Below are 10346 nucleotides of genomic sequence, written 5' to 3'. Positions count from 1 at the left end.
CTTCTACCTGTCCCTGCTTGGATATTATCAAGCTGAAAAATGAATACAGAAATCCAACATACTGTCATCAAATGTCTTTCTATTATGACTTTAAATTAAATGTACATCCCCATAATGATCTAAACAGTCTATGGCTTTTACTTCTTTACCAGGCTAGTTACAAGATGTTGTCTAAATTAAATTCTATCTCATTACATTACTATGTTTTAACTTAGCTGTAATATGTTCTTTCTACACTTCAAACCTCAGTTACTTTAATACCTGTTGAAATATTACCAAATTGTTTTCATTATCACAGTTCACCTTCTCATTCTCATTCTGGAATTACCTCTCTCAGTAGCCCCTTGGCCACTGATTCTGCATCTGTGTTACCTGTTATAACTCAATCAATATTAGAAACATGTCAACATTCATCAAACATTATCTTATCCCCAGATATGGAGCAGGTTAAATCTAAAACTGTCAATCAATGGTCAGATTGAACATCTGAGTTGGGGCGGCAGGTTTCTTCCAGTCCCTAAATGAAAATATCCCACACTCCCCCTTTTTACACATGTAAACATGTGTAATAAAATCCTGTATGGGAAGAAAACCTTCAGGTAACCAGTGGTTATAAGAAAATACCAAACATCATTCACAAAAGTACATCCATCATTTTTCACAGTAAACACTCCAGGGAAAATAAGTGTTAATTTCCAGCTGGCAGTCCTAAAAGAAACAGAATCTTTAGATTTTAGTTTGAGTTTTACATTTGCAAACCGCCAACTCCTGTGGGAATTAGAAACGGGTCACATGTGCATTTTTCCAAATGCGTGGAATTGTAGGAAACCTGTGTTTCCCATGGAGCTCCAAAATAATGTATTAGTCCAAAGACATGCTCGGTTAGTTATTGTTTTAGAATCATGCAGTTACACTGATCACATGCAGAAATTCATTCACACTCACACTGTCAGGTTGTAAAGTCAAGTTTGGTCAGCCCCAGAGTCAGTCATTGATAGTGTTGTTCTCAAGTCACACTGTCAGTCAGGGTCAAAGGTCATTTGGTCTCAGTTTCATTGGCCATGTGTCGTGCTCTGCAGAGACTTTAATATTCTACTAGCTGGAGTTGTACTAGTGACATCATTGTGTTGATGTCAACCAATGCAACAAAGTTTTTCTTGTGTTCGCAGCACCATTTTCTTCAGATGTTTAACAAACAAATGATCAATACACTTTATTAATATACCGCCCCTAGGAAACACAATAACAAATGTTCTGACAAATGTTCATGCACGGCATTCTTAAGTGAACCTGCAGAAAACGGCCTTTTGAATTAATATTCCAAATTAATCAATAATAATAATAATTCATTTTATCAATTTGTTTACCCTTAGAAGTGAACATACCTCATAATGTTACATCAGGATGTTAAACTAAGCTTTGGCCAAATCAATCATTATTACTGTTTCAGATCTAACTGGAGGTTGAACAAACAAAATCTTTTTTGTTTTTGTTTTGTTTACATCATGTAAACCACTAACTTATTTTCCAATTTCAGCATCAGCCTTGTTACTCTCAAATTACATCCTAAATAGGAATATTAGGAATGAAACAAATATTTAATCTTCAGAAATGTTCTTAACAAATAGAGAGTAATGCCATCTTTCTATCTAGTGAATAGCCAACATATTTAAAAAATGTCAGATATACAAAAATAAGCCTAAATACTCTTTTACTATCAAAGTCTAAAGCTAGACCTAAGCTGAACAGTTTTGGTAATGGAAAATGTAATCTAGAAAAAAACAAAACTGGACCTGTGTTCTTGTGTGTTCTTCAAAATACATTAGTAAATACCTTGTGAAGTATTCACAATATAACTATTCCTCTCTAGGATATGAAATCCATTCATCTTTAACCAGATACTATTTCCCTATTTATTTTTAGTTCATGATAATAATGGTATAACGTCCACACGTTTACCCATAGCTAGAAACTATGTCAAGATTATCATGTGTGACATAATAATCAGATGTGTTGTTTGCCAACCAAGGATATTAAACCTTAACCATTTCAGCATTCCAAACCATCATTAAACAATCAGCCTCCTTTCCTAAACACTAAGCATATCGTTCTACACCACCTTCTGATAAACTCTTGCACAGTTATGCTGTAAAATCATTGCATGATTTCTTCAGAGTCTGAACAGACTGAGACCAGCCTGTCTCAAGATCTTGTCATATTGAGAACATTCAATGATTCATTGTCCTCTTCAGCTGTAGTCAGTGGCAGGGCCCCCAAAAAGCTAGAACCGGCCCTGGTCAGTGGGCTCCAAGGAAACTCTCTCTGGCATTGGGATGTCCTGAGGGGGAAGGGACCTCTGGATCAATGTGATACAATCAGCAGACACACGTTGTCCTCTGTGCCGCAGAAATCCCCCAAAACTGCAGTACCTCTTCACACCACTGTTGCCTTGACAACGAGGCACAAGCAAACTTTGAAACCCTCCTCTGAGATGTGTTCTTTGCACAGTTCTTCTGTTTGCAATGAGCAACTTTTCACCAACACCCTGATTCAGAGTACAACCCAAAGGTGGCGCACAACTATCCAATGCTGCTGTAATCACAGCAAATCAGCTACTGAGAAAAACTCAATGTAAATCTCTCCCCCAGCGGGTGACAAAACAAAACAGCTGAGTGTCTATATGGTCAGGAATGCCGAAACATGTGAATGTTAAACCCATTAATGGTAACAGTCTTCCTATTCTTCATTACTTCAGTTCTCAGTTAATAGGCAAAACAAAAACTTTTCTTAACCACTATAGATTAATCTTTAATCTTCTTGCTTATTCTATTCTTTTCAAATTGTTTATCTAAGTTGTGGGTTACAAGCATGGTTAGATTTGTAACAGAATACAAAACTAACTGTATCCAGCGCTATATATTTAAAACAAGTAATCTGACTACAGTTAATGAATATATTTTGGAACACTTAAAGGAATTATTACAAAATGTAATCTTCATTATTACTAAAGCTGAAACCTAAATAAATCATCACGGAACATTTTTCTGTCCTTTTTACTTAATTGTTTCAATAAAAACTAAAAGCATTGTGAAAACTCCCATTTTTGAGAACATCTCTCAACACTTTTATTCCATCTAAGCACGAATGTTTATGACAAACTCGTCCTATTAATCCCAAACGGTCTTTAATGGTATCAATTGTGAACATTTCTTAATATTAATTGTAAATGCAACGTACGTTCTCTTTAGAACAAAGATAGGATAGTTGCAGCTGAAACTGGTTAATAGCAATGTTCTGTTAACCTAGATAAGCCTGTTGTTCTTATATCTAGTAAATATATTCTTATTTCATGTTACTCACAAAACAATATGACATTTTCCAGAATAGTAGTAACTCTATATAACCTGTACTCTCTCTATACTTCTTCAAACCGTCTCATTTCTCCTGTCTGTCTGTCTCACTGCGCCCTGCAGCTGCCTCCGCTCCAGCCCCTCACAAATCACCCCTTTGTGAAACTGTGTGAGATGGCCGGAGCAAAACCTCGTGCAGGACCTCTGTCATGCTTAAACATGAACAGATTCCCTCTGACTGACACATTTACAAAAACCTTATTTTTACTGTCTACTTCTTCTTCATAAACTAAAAAACACCATTGTGGTTAATCGTTTACGTTTTCCGTTTCCTATCTACTTTAAACAACCCTCAACTGAGAGTAACTGTATATGATAACAACTCCTAAATAACCTCTCAATATATATATTTCTTCCAATGAGTTCGTTATTTCATGTCTAACAAATGTTCCTCTTTCCATGTCGTATTCTAGATGGAAAAATCCACCTATCATATTTAATTTGAATAAAACCTTAACTTTAATGTACTTCATATTCTCAGTAAATCTCTTTTTACTTTCCCCTAAGGTTACTGTATGTAACATAATTTTCCTTGAAGTATAATTAAGTACAATCCTTAGTTAATGACAAATACTATGAAATTCACAACGCAATGCAACGGTATCAATCAGTTGTCAAAGACTATATTTAAATAACAGCAAATCATTGTTTATTAATTTCAATATATCTACCACTTCAAATAACACCTTGATCTGTTAATTTTCTATGTATTTCAGTCCAACTTCAGATCACTAGAGACAAAAGCAAGCAGACACCCTCCGGGCCGCTGCTGCTCTCGAGAGGAAAAAGGGTGGGGGGAACTCTCACAGACAAATACTGACACCCCCTTCTCTCTCCCCCGCTGTAGCTCTCAGCCTCTCCTTTGGAAAAGGGGGGCTTCTTTCAACAATTAACACTTCTGCTATCCTTTTATTCAATTTTTCTGCTCGAACCCACTGTCCTCGTAAGCTCTCAACTCACGCTCCTCTCGTTAAAATTTTCCCTTCATTATGACTTCGTATCTATTCATCTGACTTAGGCTGTTTCTGTTACCAGTCAATATTCACAGACTTCATATCTATTGATCTGACTTACTGTCCTTGTTACCAGTAAATATTCACAACACACCAAAGGATATAGTGAGGCCCGGTCACTTCAGAATGACTTTCTGAAGTTTGCGTTACTCTCCTTTGGATCACTTATAACAAATAACTCATCTCCAGCCCCGTCGAGCTGTGGATTCGTTATTTTGGGTCAGTCTTATATGGAGACTTAATACAACCAACTGACTACTCTTAGACAGTCTAACTGTGGGGACTCAATACCGCCACTTCCAAGCCAGGGACTTTAATACCCTTTTGGCCTGTCGGAACTTGATATCCGATTTTAACTGTGGGGACTCTTATACCTCCACTTCCAAGCCAGGGACTTTAATACCCTTCTGGCCTGCCGAAACTCGATATCCGGTTTTAACAACTAAAACACGCATTCGCATTGTTACTATAAAAAACACTGTAAACTTCGTCTGACAACCCTAAAATTTGGAATATGGTCAAATCACAGGCTTCGAATTAAATCGTGTCTGCTCACCTGGTAGCCTATTGTACAGAGCTCTGTTTGTAGTTGTCAGAAGAGGCCGAGATGTTTAGCCCTGGACTATTCCGTCCGCTTGCCGCTGGTGGTCTCTTCCCCGAAAACACCCCACTCAGAAACGTCGGGTTCACCATTTGTTGGAGATTTGGAGGATGTTGCAAACCAACCTCGTCTCCGCGTGTCGTTTGACAAGCTAGGTGAATTCGGGAAAAGGGAGGGATTAAGAAACACCAGAATACAAGTTAAACAATAATCCTGCTTTAATGATATACAGTAACGATACAAATACAAAGAAATCACGAAGCACTCTGCAGAGTACTCCGGGCTCAGGTTCTACCACGTGTGAGACAGGTCTCAGGAACGGCCGGTGAAAAACAAGAGCCCGAACCAAAGGAAAACACAGTCTTTCATACTAAAACACAGGAGGAGGAGGTGTACGTGCTTTCCCCCAGAGGTCATCTTATTGGCAGAGACCAACACATGGCCTGTCGCACCCAATCAGTGCGACACAGCAGCTTGTAGCCAGCACACACACATCTCCTTTATGGCCCTTGGTCCCTGAGTCCATCTTCCCGCCTCCTGACTGCCACACACAAGTTAAAAGTATGTTTTAAGATATAGTTGTTATAGTTGGCTAAATATACGTAATACATGTTAATTACTTTCATATCAATAACAACGAGGAACACATTACCTATGCTCTTAAGCAGTATTAGAGATGCTTTTCAAATAGTCAAACTTCTCACAGGCTTACCTATAGCCCCTCCATTTGTTTGAGCTATTGTTCACATCTTTACTTCAAATAAAAGGTTTCACATTGTATATTTCCAGCTTCCTTTACACATACTGCTATTATTAACACAAAGTAACTAACCACACACCTCTATTGAAAACAAGTCGATTCCCCTGACAATTGACCTGCTGAACCTCTTCGGAATGTGTCCCTCCCCCACCTCTCTCGTCCCTGTCATAAAAACTGCTTCCATTTCATATAGAGTAATAAAAGATGTTTAAGCTAATTTCTCCACAATGTTTGTAGCCATTTAGTACCCACACATGAAAGAATAAGAACAGAGGTATAGTTGACCAATAATCATGTAGCATTTATATTTACTTCAATGAAAACACATACACATCTGCTACAAGATTGTGTCACGCACACCCTTTTTTTACGAGGGAAACATTCCAGAGCCTTGGCCTTTCACCTCAATATATTGGGGGAGGAAAGGATACTTTGTCCCTTCAAATTTAACACACATGAACATATATAAGGTGACACCAAAATGAATATACCAGATTTTACTTTCCTGTCATACCCCGTTACTTTAATACTTCAAATAATTCAAATAATCCTTCAAGACCGGCTTGGGTTTTAAGGTAGACAGCCTTGTTTCAAGATAATCATGGATCTTGGTTTAAGACGGAGTTAAGTCATTTTGAAATATTTTACTCTACATTTAATATTTACCCCAACTAATATTGATCTGAATTTGCTAAAAGAAAAAATGTAATTGCTTGTATTCAGTATGTTTCCCTCATTTTGAGGTTGTAAAAAGTTGCTTTTCAAGATATTTAATCTTAAAATCAGTATTTTACGCTTGTATTCAGTATATTACACGTATTAAGAGGTTCTAAAATTTAACTTTTTTAGCAATTTCATCTTAAAACCAGCATTTATATTGTATTTTTAGTATATTTCACTTCATTTAGGGCTAGAAAAGGTTAAATATCAAGTCATTTCATTTTATAATGAGCATATTTGTCTTATTTTAAGCCTTCCAAATACCTTTGTAGGAATACTTGTTTCTAGATTTAACAATCTTAATTTAAGAAATCTTGCCAAGTCAAATTATCTTGCTGCATGGACAGATTTTTTCACTTGTTTTGAGTACCTTTTCCCTTAGTTTTAGTGTTATTATCTTGTTTGAAGACCCCTATTTTTTGCAGTGTGTGTGTGTGTGTGTGTGTGTGTGTGTGTGTGTGTGTGTGTGTGTCTTTCTGTGATGTAGCTTGCTTCTAGTATGCTTGTTTATCATAGCAACTCTTTAAAAGTGCTCCCTTTCATTCAGTAGTAGCCTAGTAACAGGGTGCGGGAGAACAATCACCTTTTTTCCGCTTCCCGCATATTTCACAACTGTTCGCATATTTCGCAACTTTCCGCATATTTCGCAACTTTCCGCATATTACGCAACTTCCCGCAATTTCCCCGCATAAAATCACATAAAAACCCCGCATTTTTATCGCATAATCAAGGATTTTAGCCCGCATAATCAATGATTTTAGCCCGCATAATTAAGGATTTTGGCCCGCGTTTTTCTGGAGGCTCTAAATAAGACTCGTGACAACACTCCCCATGCTAGAAGGATTGAGACCCAAGCTGTTGTTCAGATTGCATGTACAGAAATGACTGATGCTATCCAAGTACAGGAGCAAGATTTCCCTGACAAGTCCAAGGTGCCCAGTTGCTATTGGGACCTGAAGGAAGTTTTTAGTAAAGCCCGAGCCACTGCCCTGCCACCACATAGGCCTAATGACTGTGCTATAAACTTGGTTCCTGGCTCCCCCATTCCCAAGGGTCGCCTCTACTCTCTTTCCGGACCTGAAGGGGAGGCCATGAACAGTTATATTGAGACCTCATTGCAGGCCGGACTCATTCGCCCTTCCTCGTCACCGGCGGAAGCGGGCTTCTTTTTCGTCGACAAAAAGGATGGATCACTCCGGCCCTGTATAGACTACAGCCCTCTGAAAGCATTCACCATCAAAATCAGGTACCCTCTCCCACTCATCTCCTCCGCCTTTGAACTTTTGCAAGACGCCAACATTTTCACCAAACTGGATTTAAGGAATGCTTATCATTTGGTGAGAATCAGGGAGGGGGACGAATGGAAGACTGGATTTAACACACCTAGTGGACACTATGAGTACCTATTGATGCCTTTTGGCTTGACAAATGCACCGGCAGTGTTTCCGACCCTCATAAATGAGGTGCTGGGGGACTTCCTGAATAAGTTTGTGTTTGTATATCTTGATGACATTTTGATTTTTTCTCCTGACAACATATCCCACCAGCAGCATGTCCGTCAAGTCCTCGTCCACCTGCTACAGAACCAACTTTATGTTAAAGCAGAGAAGTGCGAGTTCCATGTCCAAACCACATCGTTCCTGGGTTTCATCATTGCCCCCGGTCAAATAAAGATGGACCCTGCCAAGGTCAGTGCCGTGGCCGAGTGGCCAGTTCCTGTCAACAGGAAAAAACTACAGCAGTTCCTGGGGTTTGCCCATTTTTATAGACGTTTCATCAGAAATGTCAGTTATATTGCTTCCCCGCTACATGTACTTACCTCTCCTCATGTCCCTTTTGAATGGAACTCCAAAGCTGCTAACGCTTTTCAAGGCCTAAAGGAGATGTTCACCTCTGCTCCCATCCTCACCATCCCAGATCCACTTTGACAGTTCTTGGTAGAGGTGGATGCCTCTAACCTTGGTGTGGGGGCAGTTCTCTCTCAGTGGGCTGCAAAGGATAATAAGCTCCATTCCTGCGCTTATCTCTCCCGTAAGTTGTCCCCAGCGGAAAGGAATTATGACGTGGGCAATCGTGAACTACTGGCAGTGAAACAAGCCTTGGAGTAGTGGAGACATTGGCTAGAGGGGGCCGCTCAGCCTTACCTTGTATGGACGGACAATAAGAACCTCGAATACATTAAAAAGGGTAAGAGACTGAATTCACGCCAGGCTAGATGGACGCTTTTTTTCAGTCGTTTTGATTTTACCTTGTCATTTAGACCTGGCTCCCAGAACACCAAGCCAGATGCCTTGTCCCGTCTGTTTGACCCTGAGCCTGCTGCCAAGGAACCAGAACCCATCCTACCACTGAACCGTGTGGTAGGAACGGTAACTTGGCAGATAGAAAAAGAGGTGCAGCAAACAAATGTTGAGAGCCCAGCACCTAGTGAGTGTCTGCCTAATAGGCTGTTTGTTACAGTGCCCTTACGCTCCAAGATCATTCACTGGACTCACACGTCCTTGCTCACTTGTCATCCTGGGGTTAGAGGAACCATGTTCACACTTAAGCAGTGTTTCTGGTGGCCGTCCATGGCTAAAGATGTTGGTGAATATGTGAATGCCTGTCCTGTTTGTGGTCGCAGCAAAACTTCTTCCAGGACTCAGGCTGGGTTGCTGCAGCCATTGCCCATTCCTCAATGGCCCTGGTCTGACATATCTATGGACTTTGTTATTGGACTCCCGGTGTCTCAAGGTAATACCACTGTGCTAACAGTGGTAGATCGTTTTTCTAAAATGACTCATTTTATTCCATTGACCAAGCTACCCTCGGCCAAGAAAACGGCAGAAATTATGATGATCAATGTGTTCCGGATACATGGATTTCCCAGGGATATTGTGTCCGACCGGGGGCCACAGTTTTTTTCCAAGTTCTGGAAAGAGTTCTGCAGTCTTATTGGAGCAACCACTAGCCTCTCCTCTGGGCATCACCCCCAGTCCAACGGACAAACGGAGAGATTAAATCAAGTGTTGGAGACATGTCTGAGGTGCTTGGCGGCTCAGAATCCCTCATCGTGGAGCAAGCATCTAATCTGGGTGGAATACGCCCACAAATCTCTTCCTACCTCTGCCACAGGTCTGACTCCCTTCCAGTGCATCTTTGGCTACCAACCACCCGTGTTTGCTGAGACTGAAAAGGAGGTCTTGGTCCCTTCTGCACATGCCCTGTTCAGACGTTGCCACCGCATCTGGGCGGCTGCCCGTCGAACCCTTCTAAGGAGTTCTTCTTCAATGAAAAGGGGGGCTGACCGACACCGCCGGCCAGCTCCAGTGTACCAGCCTGGGCAGAAAGTTTGGTTGTCCACGAAAGATCTACCCCTCCATGTCACTTCTAGAAAATTAGCCCCCAGGTTTGTTGGTCCCTTTCCAATAACGAAGATTGTGAACCCTGTTTCTGTAAGCCTGCGACTCCCCAGGTCCCTGCGGGTCCACCCTACATTCCACGTTGGGAGGATCAAGCCTGTCAAGGAAAGCCGTTCGGTGCCTGCAACCAAACTTCCGCCACCCCCCAGAGTTGTTGATGGTGGCCTTGTTTATACGGTCAAGAAACTGCTGGCAGTCCGAAGAAGGGGACGTGGCAAGCAGTTCCTCGTCGACTGGAAAGGCTATGGAGCAGAGGATAGGATGTGGATTCCTTCTCGTCACGTTGTGGATCAGGAGTTGAACAGGGATTTCTACAGGCAACATCCTAATCTGCCTGGGCCGTCAGGAGACGTCCCTAGAGGGGGGGGGTAATGTTGTGACTCGACAGATATGTTAGGTTTAGTTATGTTTTACTCTAGTTTTGTGTTTTGATCTGGTCAC

At 40.8% G+C, this 10346-nt stretch overlaps 1 long non-coding RNA gene across 1 annotated transcript; it reads right to left on the bottom strand.

The window, feature by feature from the left end:
• Positions 1 to 5224: 5224 nt before the first annotated feature.
• Positions 5225 to 6331, bottom strand: LOC307029885. Its single transcript, XR_013805435.1, has 2 exons — positions 5737 to 6331; positions 5225 to 5565 (listed from the first exon to the last, which is right to left on the bottom strand). It is a non-coding gene; the product is annotated as an uncharacterized lncRNA (long non-coding RNA).
• Positions 6332 to 10346: the final 4015 nt, after the last annotated feature.

Source organism: Notothenia rossii, assembly GCF_949606895.1.
Source record: "Notothenia rossii genome assembly, chromosome: 2".
Lineage (NCBI taxonomy): Eukaryota > Metazoa > Chordata > Actinopteri > Perciformes > Nototheniidae > Notothenia > Notothenia rossii.
Note: the sequence above shows the minus strand (reverse complement) of the source record. Positions and strands in the feature narration are given on the sequence as shown.